This window comes from Sus scrofa, chromosome 4 (genome assembly GCF_054392235.1).
Source record: "Sus scrofa isolate SSC_HxYL_T2T_F1_AM1 chromosome 4, Sscrofa_HxYL_maternal_Yorkshire_Landrace_v2.0, whole genome shotgun sequence".
Taxonomy (NCBI): Eukaryota; Metazoa; Chordata; class Mammalia; order Artiodactyla; family Suidae; genus Sus; species Sus scrofa.
Window position 1 is genome coordinate 79,999,236 of NC_139386.1, and position 16,789 is coordinate 80,016,024.

Here is a 16,789-nt window from a genome sequence, read left to right on the forward strand (position 1 = left end):
ACACTGGCAGCTCTCAGGAAACCCAAGAGCAGGCAGAGACGTGCTCCTTCAGGCTGGGCTAGGGGACACTGAATCATGGGTGAGGAGGCTGGTGACACAGTGACATACCTCTAGGTGGTGGAAGGTGGGGAGATGGACTGGGGGGCAGAGAGCACATATCCAGAAGGGGGGTACACTCACCTCGAAGGATGGGAAGGAGACACACCCTGGGGCCAAGAGAGGAGCAGGCTGGCACCAGGAGAGGAGAGGGGTGTCTACACCCCCAACTGGGGGCGCAGGACCTCAGAGATATCCGGGAGGGAGTTGACTTACATGTGTGCGTGCACAGGGAGCCAGGGCAGGGAGGTACAGGCACGAGCCCTCAGACACAAAGTGGGAACCCCCACCCTCGAGTCATCTGGACACGCAGAGGTGTGCTCACCCACACCTGCTGTGTCTGCGGTCACTCAGCGGGAACCTGGGTTCTGACGCCCCCCTGGGGTTTTCCCGGAGAGAATCTGTGGCTGGAAGTGATGGCTTGACCCCTGACAGGACCTTAAACTGAAGGCCACCCTCAACGTCCAGGTCCTCGCTGAAGGCCAGACCTGGTCCCATTACCCTAATTAAAGGACCTAGTGTTGCGGTACGTTCACGTCCAAGCCATTCTCCCCAAGTGTAATGTACACCTTCATCACAACCATCTCCGAGCCTAAGAGGAGGATTCAGAATCCGCAACTTGCCGGCACGGTCCATGTTGCCTGGACTTGAACCCGGAGCCCGGCCTCGCGGCCCTCTGCTCCCTGCTGCTCGCCCCCCATGTGGCTGCTTGGACTCACCGTGGGCTGGCTGTCCCTGTCTCCATTCATGGAATTAGGTCCAAGATGTCATCATAGCACCCGTCGCCATGCCGGGGCGCTCGGGAGGCCTTGGGCAGAAACAGCCAAGGTCCTCACCCACCCTGCGCTGCTTGGGGCTGCCCCGCCCAGCTGGAGTTCTGTCCCCACCAGAAGCCAGGCCCCCAGACCCTTGCCAGCCTCTCCGGCCACTTGCCTCCCTGCACTGCTGCCACCTCATCACCGGGTCCAGGAGGCTGGAGGAGGAGCCAGGCGCCAGCTGGGACGTTTCCTTGTTTCCCAGAACAGCAGCATCCATTGCTTCACTCAGCTTCTGTCTCCGCACTCATACCTGGCGACTCCTTTAAGCCTCATCATAACTCTGTAGATAGAACCAAGCTCGTCTGGATTCAGAGAGGGAGAAAAGGACCTTGGAGACCTTAAGTAACCAAGTACTAAATGAGACAAGGCCCCAAAAGATTGTCAGCACAGCGCCTGGTTGGTGTAGGTGCTGGAAAGGCTCTCTTTTCTAATGACCCTGTTGATTCTATTCTGAGAAATTCTCCCTAATGATGACAATAGTTCTCTCCTAGAACTAGACCTCTAAGACCCAGTCTATTAATAGACCAATCTTAATGTATTCAGTGATTCATATTTTCCTTTATTTATATTTTGCTCTAATATTGACTACAATAGGAATATCTATTATCTTCTAATAGTACTAACCTATTAATAGCTGATAGGCTAAGAGAGATCCTAATTAGAATCTATAATGGACATTAGGGACCTTTGCCCCAAGTTCACCTAGAAAATTGAACCTATCAGGTATGCCCATCATAGCCTGTTCCCTGACCACCAACTTTATCTGCCCCCTATTCTCTTTCCTTAGCTGTTCAGAAGCTCTGTTCTCCTGCCCAAGGCCCACCATCTCTTGTCCTGACTCATTGCTATGGAAATGTGTCCACCCCACTGGCTCTTTTTCTCCAGCCAGTGGAGGCTGGAGATACTCCAGACCAGAGCACTTGGAAGCCTGACTGCTACCTTCCTCCATGAGGCCGACCTTCCTAAACCTCGCCAGTTCAGGGTTTCCACCTGTTGAGCACGTGGTGCACACGCACCCCCCTACACATACACCTACCCCATCCCCCTGCCCAGCAGACCCTCCCCTTGGGCTGGTCCCTTGACTCAGCACCCTTCTTCTGTGGGGCGCCTGTTGCCTCCACGCCCTCGTATTCAGCTACCTCCCAGCCCCACACAGTGCTTCCATCCAGCTGGAGTGATGTATTCTCCACCTTTAATTGCAGTTAAAAATTCCCGGTCATTTGTATGCTAAATGCCTGTTTGAAAGCCTGAATGTTAAAAGCCCTCTCCTAGAATATTTATTTCTAGAAAATAATTTATATAATTGAAAGGCCATGACTAGCAAAAGTATTTGTTTCTGTTACTTTTACATGCCCTTCAACTCAGAGCAGTAGTTGCCTGGCTTCAGTAGCGTGTGCAGATGGTTTGACTGGCCCGTGACTCTGGCAGGGTCAGGCTTTCAGAAACGATCTCGTGAACTCTGTCCTTCACAGAAGCTGTGAGAGTCATAAACTACATCTAAATACTTTCTGACTTTGTCATCGTTCACCAGGTTTTATTAAGCACCCACACAGTTTGAAATACATCCCATACAGGTTTACTGTGGAGGTTAAGTTTAGTGCTGCTCTTCGAGATTTTTTTTAAAACTTATTATTCTTTTCTTTTTTTTTTTCTTTTTTATTACTCAAATGAATTGATCACATCTGTAGTTACATAATGATCATAACAATCCAATTTCACAGGATTTCCATCCCATAACCCAAGCACATCCCCCACCCCCCAAACTATCTCCTCCAGAGACCATAAGTTTTTTAATGTCTGTGAGTCAGCATCTGTTCTGCAAAGAAGTTCAGTCTGTCCTTTTTTCAAATTCCACATGTCAGTGAAAGCATTTGATGTTGGTGTCTCATTGTATGGCTGACTTCACTTAGCATGATAGTTTCTAGGTCCATCCATGTTGCTAAAAATGCTGGTATTTCGTTCATTTTAATGGCTGAGTAATATTCCATTGTGTATATGTACCACATCTTCTTGATCTACTCCTCTGTTCAAGGACATTTAGGTTGTTTCCATGTCTTAGCTATTGCAAATAGTACTGCAATGAACATTGGAGTACATGTGTCTTTGCCAGTCGTGGTTTTCTCTGGGTAGATGCCCAGGATAAAACTTATTATTGTAGAAAATTTCAAAAATACGCCAAAGTGGAAAGAACAATAGACTGCCTCATCTGCTACCCAGTCTCAGCAGTTATCACCTCGCTGACATCTCATCTCATCTGTCCCCCTCCCCATGCCTGTCCCTTCGCCTGCCAACCATTGTAATACACAATTGTTCCATATCATTTGTGTATATTTGCTGTGTATTTTCAAAACATTCACACTCTTTCTAAAGATATCATCACAATACAACTGTCATACCCCCAAAGGAACAATAATGCCTTAATATCATCAAATGTTTAGCATTCACATCTCTGCAGTTGTCTCTCAGGTGTCTTGTTTCATTTTTCAACAGTTTGCATGATTCAAATCCAATAAGGCATGTATCTGCGGTCAGTTAACACTCCTCTTAAGTCCATTTTAACCTACAGGGTACCCCTTCCCCGTGCCCCCTCCCCACAAAGTTTACTTGTTGAAGAACTGGGTTTGGTTTGGTTTGGGGTTTGTCCTATAAAGCTTCCCACAGGTCTGGATTTTGCTCATAGCATCCCTGTTGGATTGTTGGACCTGCTTCTGTGGTCCCTCATCTTGTGTAAGCCTCAGTTTTTCTTTTCACCTCCAAACATGTCAAAGTCTCCGAGAAAGAAAGACTGGGGTGATGGAACGTGGGAGAAGTAAATTTTGACTGAAGTGCTCTATGCCGTAATACCAATAGTGATGTGGTAAATCTAGACCCTTGATATGTTATTTCTGGTGCAATGTTAGAATGTGAACACTAACCTTGAAAATGTTACTAAAAAGTGTTTCCTTCTGGTATTTTTTCCCCTTTAAACCTGTGTAAACGCTTTTGTAAACTGAATTAGGATTGTCTTTTTGTGTCCTACTTTTTGAAAACCCAGCACTGTATAAAGATTATTTCCCTGCGCTTGTATGTTCCTCCTGCTTAGTGCTCAGAAACTGGGCTGCTTTGAATGAGCAGCACGTTTACTTACCCTTCCCCGCGGTGTGCCAGGGAGCTCACCTCTAGTCTTCACATGGTGCAGGGATGGAGTGCCTTGTGCCTAAATCTTTGTGCCTCTCAGATTATTTTCTTCAGACAAGGTCTTAGGTGTGAAATGAGTGGAGAAAATGACGTCGGCCTTTGTTCACTTGGCAATGGCATGGCCAGTTTGACTTCTGGAACTCACCGTAGTACATAGGAGTGCCCCTTTCCTTAGCTTCCCCAGAGCAGTCATGATCCTCTCTATGCTTTCTGATTTCTCTTCTATTTATCTTTCATACGTTCGCCCTGCTTAGAAGCCACTTCTCGCTGCCACCATTAATTTTTGACACCTGCTGCTCCCAAGCTTCCCTGCCCCCCAAACCTTGGTAACCCAACTTGATATCGTTTTGCCCAAGAGTTTGGTGCCGAGGGAAGACATAGCACCTTCCTCCATAATAAAGTGTGTGACGTGCGTGGATGTGTGACACCACTTTGACTGTTCAGAAGCTGCTCTCCTCCTTTCTGGTTTTCCCTCTTTGTTTTAGACCATTGATGTTGCAGTTCAAAAGAAAGATCACGGTATATTAATACTCCATGTTAAGGTGAAGGGGGTGAACCTTATCTGCCACATTCTGAATGAATCAGAATTTGCAAAACATGTCAGTTAAGGGAGTAATTATTCACATTACCCGACAATTCCTTTTTAAAAAAATAAGGATTCAAATTGGCACCTCTCAGTACCTTTAAGCATTAACTATGTGTTGGGATGTCAGTTAGAAATCTAAAGTATTAGAAATATTTGAATGTCATAGTCAAGATACTCTGAAATTACAGTAAATCCTAAAAATACGTCCCATTTGCATCGTGCCCTGCCATGGGTCTTGGCCCCTTGAACTGCTCGTCTCTGGGAGTCTGCACGCTCGAGGGGTGGGGGGGGGCGGCCTCGCTCCTGCCCCCAGCTCCGTGTCCCTGGCGCTTTCTTGCCTCGCTCCTGCCGAACCCCTTCTTCTCTCGCCAGTGGTGCCCCCGCACCTTCTTCCTTTGCATCTGCACCTGTCTGGTGTCACCTGCCCTGGGCACATCCTGCCCTTGCTTGAGAACAGCCCCTGCACCTGCAGCCTGTGTGCCAGCCTGACCACTCCCAGCCCTGGAAGAAGCCTCTCGCCTTGCTTCTCCTTTCCCTGGACTTCCAGGTGCCTGGGACACTCCATGACCAGGGATTTAGCAGCAGCACACGCAGAGTCCTCCTGAGTGACAGCTGAGTCCCAGGCCTGACCCGCCCCGCGGTGACTCCCACCCCCAGCACCAAACCACCCAGGTTCCTCAGGCACACGTGCAGCTTCATGTGCCTGTCCTCACATTTGCAGCGCCTTCTCCCAGCCACAGAGCAGTCAGTCCACTTGAGACTGACATCAGGCGCAGGGCTGTCTCATGGCCAAGGATTTGGGACTGAAGAAAGGTTCTTAACGCTGAAGCCAAATCCCGTAGGGGAAACTAAGGACAAAGTATAACCTTCAGATACAACTTTAATGACACCTGAATCGGAAGTTTTAAAAATGCCCTTTCTGGAGTTCCTGTTGTGACTCAGCTGTAACAACCCGACTAGTATCCATGAGGACGCGGGTTGGATCCCTGGCCCCCCACTCAGTGGGTTAAGGATCCGATGTCGCTGTGAGCTGTGGATCCCGTGTTGCCGTGGCTGTGGTGTAGGCCGGCGGCTACAGCTCCGATTTGACTCCTAACCTGGGAACCTCCGTATGCCACAGGTGTGGCCATAAAAAGGGGAGGGGGGGGCGAAAGCCCTTTCCTTTGCTGCCATGGTCCCAGCAATGTCCTTGCCCTCTTGGCCCATGAAGCCAGTGCCGCACCTCCTTGCAAACCAATCAGGGGTCACCCCCTGTCCCCTGGTAAACTCTGCTGCTGGGCAAACAGGATGCGCTGTGTGCTTGGAGCCTTGGTTCCTTGGGTGCTCTGCTTCCTAGCCTTTGCCGCCCTCCTGGTTCCTCCCAGCCTGAAAGACTTTGTCGCTAAATTACTAAACACTGTGTCTCTCCAGATCGCAGGGAGTGGGAGGGAGCCCTTACCTTGACCTCTGTCTCGGCAAAGCATTCTCTTCTAGTCATTCCTTCTGAGCATGTCCCCTCTTGCCTTCTGCCGGCCCCCCTCCTCCTCCATCCGTCCATCTGTCCATCTGTCCTGCAAGTGGAAGAGTTCCTACTCCTGCCTCTCCCTTCGTTCCTTCCCCAAACCCTGCATTATGTAAGTGCCCTCCCCTCTGTCCTCACCCTGCCCTTCAGAGCCTTGGCTGGGTCCCCTCAGCCTTAAGTAAGCTGTCATTCAAGGTCTTGGCATGACTCGCTGCCCTGAACACCCAGGATGGGGCTCTTAGGAGCGCTGACCATTTCGGCCTGTGCCCTCCATATAGCGCTTATGCCCCCTAACAGGCCGGTAGGGTTTACTGATCTCACTTTTCAGCTGAGGAAGCCTGAGCTGAGAAAAGTTGTTCACCCAGGGCTTCCCAGCTGGTCCCCAGACCAGGTCGCTTCCACCACCTGCCTTTGGCAGGCTGCTCTGCCTCCTAGAACAGAGGCCCTTTGGAAGCCCCCTGGCCGCTCCTCACCTTGCCCTCCTGCAGCCTGTCCCCCTTCTCTCCCCATGGCTCCAGCCCAGCTCCCCGTCCCTGGTTCCTGGCTGCACGCCCGCCTCTCCCCCCTGCCCTGACAGCCCTACCCCATCCACCCGCAGTTGGGTTAGCTCTTCCACAGACCCTCATCTGCAAAGCCAGGAAGAATCTCTTCTTTCTGTGAATTCCCATTGTTCTCCATCCATGCTGATTTCATGGCATTTTTGCCTTCTATCTGTGTGATCAATAATTTTAAGTATTGGGGGGCAGTTCGCACTGTGGTGCAGTGGGTTAAGGATCCAGCATTGTTGCAACTGTGGTGTAAGTCATGGCCATGACTGGGATTCAGTCCCTGCCCCGAGAACTTCCATATGTCCCAGGTGCAGCCAGAAAAAGAAAAAATATACATATCTTTTTGGGGATTCCTCCGATAATAAGACTGCATACTCCCTGACAGTGGAACGGGTGCCCGATTAATCTCTTTGTTCCCCCTGAGACCGTGACAGTTAAATTAGATAGTAGAGTTTTTTTTTTTTTTAGCCAGAATTTTGTTCAGAACCCCTTTCCAGGCCCCTCAGTGCAGGTGCGGGGACCACAGGCCTGTCTTGAGAGGACGAACTTTCTAGGCATGACCAGCAGATGGCACAGTGGCTGCACTGCAGCATCCCGGTGTCTGTTGAGGGTGGGCCAAGCCGAGAGAGGGAACAAGGTGCTCATGAGTGCTGGACACCAAGGGAGTCCAAGCTGTCGAATAGAACCATCCAGCCATTCCTGATCATTCACAGAGGTGATCCGGTCTGCTGGGCCACTGTCTTCCACAGATCAGTCTGGCCAACAGGACGGGAGGCATCCCCCTTACCGCTGTCTCTTCCTCCCTGAGTTGCTCAGCAGATGTGTGTGCACGTTCTGTGCCTCTTGCGTTCTAGGTAGTAGGGGTCCAGATATGCACAGTGAAAGGCAAGATCTTGGCTCTGATGGTGCTCACTCTGCAGCCTCTGCTGAGACCCAGCTGAAGGTCTTGGAGACGGACCCAAAAGTCTTTGCTCTCCTCTGTTCCCCTGAAGTCACTCTTTCCTTCGCCCCCAGCACAGATTGACCCCTATGTTTTATGTCATCCAGTTGGGTTTCAGTTTAAAAAGCAAAAGGGGAGTTCCCATCATGGCTCAGCTGAAACGAATCTGACTAGTATCCATGAGGATGCAGATTCGATCCCTGGCCTTGCTCAATGGGTTAAGGATCTGGTGTTGCTGTGAGCTGTGGTGTCAGTCACAGGTACAGCTCGGATCTGGTGTTGCTGTGGCTGTGGGGTAGGCCAGCGGCTAAGGCTCCAATTTGACCCCTAGCCTGGGAACCTCCATAAGCCGTGGGTATGGCCCTAAAAAGACAAAAAATAAAGCAAAAGGCCCACCAGGCAGTGTGCTGCTGTAATTGCTTTTGTTTCAGCCAGGATTTTTTGTGGCCTTACTGCTCTGATATTCCCACTTAATCAATAATTGGGTGTGTTCTATTTACAGTTAAAGATATTAAGTTTCAGGAAGGCCACAAAGCATGTTACTATTACACAGGTTAATACATGCAGAAATATACATCATTCCATCATGTCTCTGTATCGTCATTCCATTATGATCAAGATCAATGCCAGTACAGTTTAAAAAAAACAAAACAAGTCCAAGATTGTGGCAGGTGCCTGTAGATAAATTCCACAAACCCTGCTTTGTTGCTGGAGGTAACTGTGTCACAAGGTAGGCCTAACCTAAATTTATTTCGTTAAAATTACATTTAGTGTTTAGAAACATTTCATCTGCAAGGGGCAAGTGAGAGTATGAGAACCATAAAGTATGATCACTTAGAGATCTCAAAAATCACACGTTGCTTGTTTGGAAACAAGGAGAAGTTACTGTCTCTGACAGCGGCCCCCCCTTATGGCCTAAGGCCTCGTTGAGTACACATGGGACCGCCGTCTCCCCCTGACCCCTAATCCCTCCATCAGCCTGGCGCTGCAAGACGGCATTCAGTTCCATAAACCCATGCCAACCCCTGCTTCGGTTTCAGGAGGATGGCAGTGGGGGATTAATTTGAGATGCTGTGTGAACAGAGACATCCCATGTTGTGTAATACACAGTGCGGAAACCTGGTTTGCGAGGCACTTCGGTAAAGTTCAGTTTTAGGAAAAACATGAAGCTTGTTCCCTCTGATTTTCATCATCTTACTATTTTCCCAGGTGCATTATAATCTTTGGCCACAGTTAAGCCCCAGGCAGGGGTCAGTCCGTCTCCAGATGCTCAGCAGTCACCTGTGCCCCAGATCACCACTTGACTCAGCACCCAAAGTGACTGCTGGCTCCACGGGACGGGTTTCATTTTCCCTGTGATTTGGGATTGTGTCACCCTGGCCACCATGAAATTGAAGCTACGCCCCACCTCCCTCGGGGAGACAAGAAGATCCGAAGTAGACTGTGTCATCAACAGTCAGGTTTAATGTGACTCACATCCCTCGTGAGGGCACTGTCTTCACAGGAAGTCCTGCCCTTGTCTGTCCTTCAGAGATTCTGCCTCTGGTGATTCTAGGTAGGAGCCTGTGCCCCCAAAAAAGAAAAAACAAACAGCCTTATTTTTAGGTGCACATCTGGCCATTCGGGGGCAGCATTTATTCTTATTTCTGAGTCACCCACTGAATCCAGTAGTTTGGCACTTTGAGCCCTCAGAACCAACCCCTGAGACCTCCCGCACAACACACACGTCACCTCGGTGACTTCCCATAGTGGCATGAGGCCTTAGTTCCCATCGTGCAGAAGGAGGTGCTGTGGAGACCAGACTGTCTAGAGTTACACGTAGGTAAGGGTCTGCCCAGGTTCAAACCCGCTTCTGGTTCACGAAAAAGCAAGTCCCATGCCTCTGTGCCACTGTCCCCCACCCTCTAAGCTCTGATTCCCTGTAAGGATTTGAGTTTTGAGGTCCCCTCCAAGGCCAAGTTCTAAAGGAGCAGTCGGAGATGGCAGTCAGGCCCCTCTGGTCACAATGATGGAGGCACATGTGCCCTGTACCACACACCCCTCATCAAAGTGGGGGCTTGCAAATGGGCGGTGGTCGGGGGCTCCAGGTCCTGGCTGAGGCTTCAGGAAAGGACCCTGAAGCCTCGCACTGATGGGGTTAAACCCCCTTTTGTTAATTACCTGTCAACAAACATTGCAAAGGTGTGAGTTTATAATTAAGGAAGGTCAAATTTCCTCTGAAAAAAAATGCTAACCTAAAACAAAAAAGGATAGGAAAATCACTGCTAAATTCCATTTCAGAAAGCAACAAAAGCACACAAAGGTTTGTGATTTGCTGAAAACTAAAAACATGGCTGGGGTTGGGAGTGGGGGGAGCGAATTGTACAGGCACCTACATTTAGGATAATTTGTAGCTGATCAGGATATCTTAAATGTTCAGGCCTTGGTAACACGAGTCATACCCGGCTGCTCCAGCATTTCCAGCCTCAGGGCTCGGTTCTGTCTCACTCTTGGCTCCAGAACTAACAAGTTGCCTCAAGTTACCCAAACCCACCATACAGTTTCTGACTCGATACACCCCCAAACCTGCCGAGGTTTGGCTCATACTTACCCTCAATCTTGTTGTCTTGGTTCAACTGTTACTTTATTTTTTTAATTAATCGAAGGCAGCCCTACCAGTCAGCATGACCCTTCTTTCTTTTTAAGGCTACCTCTCATTCACATAGTTGAAAGATCTGTACACAGGCTGAATGGAAACTCTTCACTAGGTACTTCCTCTGGTATGTGATAAGTGGAACTTGCCCCAGAACTCTCTCTAATTTGAAGGCCTCAGTCCCAGTTAGAGTGTATTCCTGGAGCCTTTAAGTCATGCAAGGCCATGTGTGAGTGTGTGGGAACAGGTGAACAGTGCTGGCTTCCTCCAAGGACGACAGCTGAGAATGTGGCTCTGAAAACTGCCTGGAACATCTTCCTTTCTAGTAAGGCTAGAATGTGACTCTTAGGTTTAAGCCAGCATGCCTCTCCTCTCTTCTTTTCCCCCCTCTGAATGGGAAAGAGAGATTTTTGTCCTTTTGAATCAGAGCCTTTATCAAGGATTTAGTTCCTGAGTTTATCATTTCACAGAAAGTGGGTTTCTGTGCAGACTCCGGTAAATTCACACGAAGATTTGTTTTCTCACCTTCAGTCATTAGGCTTTTCCCAAGATGAAAACATGGCCTTTTTAATAGCTTTATTGAAGCATAATTGATAGCTGATAAACTGCACGTGTTTCAAATGTAGTTTGTCGGGGTGTGACCTCCAGCTGCATCCTTGAAGCCACCACCACAGCCAACATAGGGAGCGTGCCATTGTTCCCGAAAGTGCGCTCCTAGCCCTTTGTGAGTGATGTCTGCTGACCCCAGCCCGTCCCCGGATAACCACTGAGCTAGTTCCGGTCACTGCAGATTAGCCCGTATTTCCTAGAATGGTATATAAATGGAATCGGATGGTATGTCTTCCTTTTTCTGCCCGACTTCTTGCATTCAGCATAGTTGTCCTGAGGCTCATCCACGTCACCGTTATCAGTCGTGTGTTCCTTCTCATTGCTGCTTAGTGGTCCCCGGGGTGAACCCACTGCAGCTTGTTTGTCCATGCACACACGGACGGGCATTTAGGTTGTACCTCATTTTTTACTATTACAACTAAAACTGCTGTGAATATCCCTGTCGACATCTTTGTATAGACATGGCTTCACGTCTCTTGGGTTAATACTTAGATGTGAAGTGGCTGTGTCACTTGCTAGGCACATATGTAACTTTTTAAGAAACTGCCAAAATCTTAAAACGTGACTGTACCATTTTTACCTTCTTGCCAGTGGTGTGAGTTCCGTTTGTCTCCCATCCTCACCAGCACTTAATTGAGTCAGGTTTTTTTTAAATTATAGTCCTTCTGGTGGGTAGACAGCTGTATTTGCTTGTGGAATAATTTGCATTTCCCTAATGATCAGTGAAGCTGAGCATCTTTTAATGTGCTTATTTGTTATCTGTATATCTTTACTAGTGAAATGTTGATGCGGATGCTTTGCCCATTTTTTAACTGGGTTGTTTTGTTGTTGTTGAGTTTTGGAAGTTCTTTATATATCCAGAATTCAAGTTCTTTATCAAATATAGGCTTCACAAAGTTTTTCTTCTAGTTTTCTAGTGGCTTATCTTGTCATTCTCTTAACATTGTCTTTCAAAGGGCAGCTTTAAAGATTGATGAAATATAATTTATCGATTTGTTCTTTTATGAGTTGTGCTTTTAGTGTTGTAGCCAACGTATTTTTGACTAACTGAATGTCACAAGATTTTTATCTATGTTTCCTTCTAGAATTTTTATAGTTTTAGGTAGTACATTTGTGTCCATGATCCATTTAGAATTAAGTTTGTATATCAAGTGAAGTATGGATTCAAGTTCTTTTTTTTCCAGCATCATTATTTGAAAAAACATTTTTTAAAAGATTTGTTTCTGATTATAAAAGTAAGACATTTGTAAAACACAGACAAATATAAAGCCTCTATCCTGCTAATTTTTTGAACTTACCTAGGCACATTTAAGGGTATTGTAGGGGGAATAGGCGATAGTTCTAAGTGTGTATTTTACAAAACCTGAATCATAGTATATTCTGTATCCTGCTTTTAAAATTTTTGGCATTACAGCAGCATTTAATCATATGATTTAGTATTCTAAATGTGTGGTTTTTATTTTTTAATTTATTTTTATATTTTTTTCCCGCACATGTGGCAAATGGAATTTCCAGGGCCAGGGATCAAATCCGAGCCACAGCTGCAACCTGTGCCACAACTGCAGCAATGCCAGACCTTTTAATTGACTGCACCAGAGCGGGAACTCCCTATGTTTTTATTTTTTATTTTTTCAAATTGTATTGAAGCATAATTGACTTACAAAGTTGTGTTAGCTTCAGGTGTACAGCAAAGTGAATCCGTCTTACATCTGCATATATCCTAAATGTATGGTTTTTAATGGCTGCATAGTTATTCTATTATATAGACATATCATACCTTACCCCTTTTATGAGACATTATCAATCTTCTTAAAATATGCTTTAAATGTGCTTAAACTTAAATCTCTCTCAGTTTTTAGAAATAACTGGTCAGGTCAGCATGCATGTACACTTAAAAGGCTTTGTATATTATTTCCACAACGCATTCCAGGAAAGTTTCAACAGTATACACTCCCAACAGCAATAACTAAGAAATTTAATTTTTTAAATTAATTTTTAAATTATTTTTGAAGTATATATAGTTAATTTACAATGTTATATTAGTTTCAGGTGGACAACATAGTGATTCCCTGTTTTTATAGATTATGATCCATTTGAAGTCATTATAATCCGTTATAAAAGTCATTATAAAATGAAGTCATCACAAAGTCACTGTTGGTTACAGTCCCCGTGCTGTGAATTACATCCTTGTGTCTTATTTAAAAAATTTAATTTTTTACACCAAGTTTTGCTTGTTTGGGGAAAACCCTGAAAGATGCCCCGGACTAGCCCTCTCTTGTCCTCTCAGCATCTAACCCTGGCAGCTGTCCCCAGGCCCAGCACCTTCTCTTCCTGCGTCCTTACCAGACTGTCACCCTTCTGCCTGGCTCTGTTGACCCTGAGAAGGTTAGACCAACTCCTTGCATCCTTTGCTCCTTGTACCAAGAAACCTGCCAGGATCCCTCTTAGGTCTGTAATTAAGACAGAAAGCCTCTCCCTTTTTTCAGACATGGTTTGGCCTTGTCCCCTTTTTTTGGAGGGGGAGGGTTGTGCCCATAGCATGTGCAAGTTCCCAGGCCAGGGATCAAACCCGCACCACAGTGGAGACAACACGGGATCTCGAATCCACGGAGTCACCCGGGAACTCCCGCCTTGTCTCCTAGAGTGCTCCCTTTGCCCCTGCCTCTTTATCCTCAGCACCCCAACTTTCTCCCACTGGGCACCTCAACTTCCCCTTCACCACAGCCCTACCGTTTTTCTTCTGGTGCAGAGCTCTTCAAAAGGAAGTGTCTCCTCTCCTCACTGGGGGTCCTTTCCCTGCCGCTCACCTGGCAGTGCCCACTGAGGCATCGGCCTCCTTGCCCCCACCCTGCCCCACCCCACGTCTTCTTGCTGAAGTGTGGTGTCTTCATTCCTAAGCGATGACCTCTACGCAGGGACTGTGGGTGTTCAGGACTCTCAGCAGCTCCGTCTTCCTGTGGGTTCTGCCACCTTTTCCTTCCTTCTTGAAGCTGCCAGTGCCCCTCCTCCTCCCGATGGCCTGGCTTCCTCTCACGAGGGTCGATGGTCTGTAGGCGCCACCGCCAGCCAACCGATAGCTCGGTTTAGCTCTGCCTGAACCCGCACACGCTGCTCAGCCATCCTTGTCCACCTTCCTGCCCTCTCCTTTCTTAATATTATCAGGCACACAGGTGGCCTCTCTCTAGGGCTTGTCTTTGCTGGTTTTCAGCTCTCTGCTTGGAGCTCCTCTGGCCTGGTTCATGTCCCCGCCCCCTCGCCCCCACCCCAGTGCTTGTTCTCAGTGCTGTGGACGCTGCTTCTCATCACTAGTGCAGGAGTGTTCGGGTCCCAGCCATCGGGCTCCTCGCTTTTCTCATCTGAACCCTCACAGCATCTGTAAGGGTTCACTCCAGCCAGAGCATCACCTGGGAACCTCCTTCCAGCTAACTGGCCTGCCCCCACACTGCTTCCCCCTTCTCTCCTTACACCTTTCCGGGCAGAAGTCCATAGTACTCCTTTCCTTTTCTGAACCTACTAGTTTATCCCATAGAGTATTGTTTTTACTGTTGGTTTGTCACTGTAATTCCACCTTACGGCAGCTTTTATTTCATCGTCACATTGCTTACCTTGACATGAGGTGTCTTTCCTGCAGCTGCAGCTCAAGCACCTGGAAAACAGGGCCAGTGCATTAGCATCCACAGCGATGCAGGTTGGCTCCCTGTGTGATAGGCGCTGGGAGCATTTATTACATCAGCGTGCGTTCTTTGTCTTCATAGAGTGATGGTCCCGTGTCACTTCCTCTGGACCAGGGAAGTGAAGCAGGTGTTCTGCCCAGAGCTTGGGCGCCCGCTTTCTCTCCTTCAGTGTCTCTAATGCTTCGTCACCTGCACAGCACAGCCAAGGTGAGGACAAGCCACACATTGGGACTTAGGTTTTCCTTTGTGTGCAGTTGAGTGTGGACTTGCCACCTGCAAAGTCACTTTCAAAACCAGGAATAGCCTTATCATGAAGACCAGCTCAGCACCTGGGCCACCATCCACTTCCGTGCTCTGCCTCAGCTTTGGGGCGCCCAGGGCTACACCCCTCCCTGTGAACACACGGCCAGAGGGAGGCACTCGACCGGCAGGATTTCTCCCGTGGCCATTTTCAGAACAAGATAGACGCCGCAAAAGGTTCCTCTGAAAACTGGGTTCCACGGAAAACTGTGGGTGTGTTTAGAATATAAATGAAGAAAATAAGCAACAATTTTCAGAAATGGCAGTAATCTTGGAACAATATTTTACCAAATAAAAATAAAAACAATCTAGATGATTTCCCTTCAATTCAGGGGGAGAATAGATACATCTAGGTTTTGGTTGGTTGTTTCCTTTTCATTTTCCAATGTGCTGCAAATATTTTGTTTGTCTCACTATTGTTCCTAGCAGAATTTGAGGTAGATTTTTTCCAATAAAGTGTAAAGAATATGAATACGTGATAATGAATAAAAAACAGTTTGGTTCATATGCGTTAACCAAACTGGGGCTGACTTTTGGAATTTCAAACTAACTCTTCTTTTCTTTTTAGGTTGCCTCTTGGTGCTGCATTGGCCGTATTTGGCACCCAGAATGCTTCATTCTCTGATGGTCTATTAATAAGGTTACCTTGCTAGAGTTTGGAGCAGGGCCCCAGGTAGGTGGCTTTTATCATTATATGGCATGGCTTTCAAAGTGATCGGTTTTTTCTAGTTTCTAAATAATACATGATGATAAAACTTTGAAAAGCCTGCCACATAATAAGCATGCCACTTACTCATTTTAAGATGCATCAAACTGTGTTGTGTCCAGTAGGACTTCGTGAATAGTGCTGGGCACGGGGAAGGATTGGAATCCTTGCAAGGAGTATTTTTCCCTTACTTTGTGCATAAAACGTGGAGCTGCTGTCAAAGCTTATTTGTTCATGTTCCTCAAATAGCCCATCAGATAAACTCTTAAGCTCTTCCTTCTCCAGTCTTGCCCAGCGTGGCCGCCTGTCCCCTGTTATCAGTACATGTCTTTCTGTCTACGAGGAGGGACCTGGTTGACTCGGGCAAGGGGGCAGGTGGGTAAGCTCTGCTTGCTGGGATGGGGCAGGTGCTAGAATGAAGTCAGTGGCACGGAAGCAGTTTGCTAGCCTTGTGGGGAAGAGGACACCCTGGGGCACCTAGCTCTCCCAGCCTGCAGGTGCAGCCCAGTGGCACAGAATCGAGGTGTAGCCATACTTGGAAACCCAGGCACACGTGGATTTGGCACCAGGTAAGTGTCAGCAGGACCTTCAGTACAGGACTGAGGTTTAGGGGCCAGGACCCTCAGCCCTTGGACAGGGAGAACAAAGCTGGCTGTGCCCAGTGCCAGAGATGGGCTCAGGGCCCTAAACCACCAGTGGCAGGTGGGGCCACGCCTGGGGGAGGAGGCTGGGCTGGAGGCTGAGAGCCAGGCAGGGTCTCACGTGCTCGTGAACAGAGCTATGATCAGATAAAGGGCCCAGAAACTAATCTGCTGCAATTGTCTGGTCACAGCATGCTTTGAAGACTAAGTGTGAGAATCAAGTCAGAATAAACTTGCCATATTATAAATATTATAAATGTTCTTACATGTCGAAGAAGATGTCCGTGGCTTTTTAGTGTAATGGGTTATAATTTTTTTTCATGTTCTGTTTCATTGTAGTCCTTACACTTGTTTTGAATGAAGCTTTATTTTGGCAGTTAGGAGAAGGAAAAAAATGGTCACTACTTGGCCTCCTCCATTTATGCAGATTCTCTCCTTTTTCCTTCCTCTTGTATCTGTAATCAGTCAAACATTTTCTCTGACATTTTCGACATCATCCCCCCGTTTTAATATCACATAAGAACATCTTCTTGAAAGCTTTAAAATTTTACGCTGTTCCTT

At 47.5% G+C, this 16,789-nt stretch overlaps 1 protein-coding gene across 19 annotated transcripts in view; it reads left to right on the forward strand.

The window, feature by feature from the left end:
• Positions 1–16,789, forward strand: part of PLAG1 (PLAG1 zinc finger) — a 50,174-nt gene that overhangs the window by 16,038 nt on the left and 17,347 nt on the right. For 6 of the 19 annotated variants that reach the window (XM_085022349.1, XM_085022355.1, XM_085022360.1 and 3 more), the window contains exon 2: positions 15,450–15,554. The exons of the other annotated variants lie outside the window; for them this stretch is intronic. The gene's annotated coding sequence lies outside the window, so the exon portion shown is untranslated. The remainder of the gene's footprint in view (positions 1–15,449; positions 15,555–16,789) is intronic. 19 annotated transcript variants of the gene reach the window in all.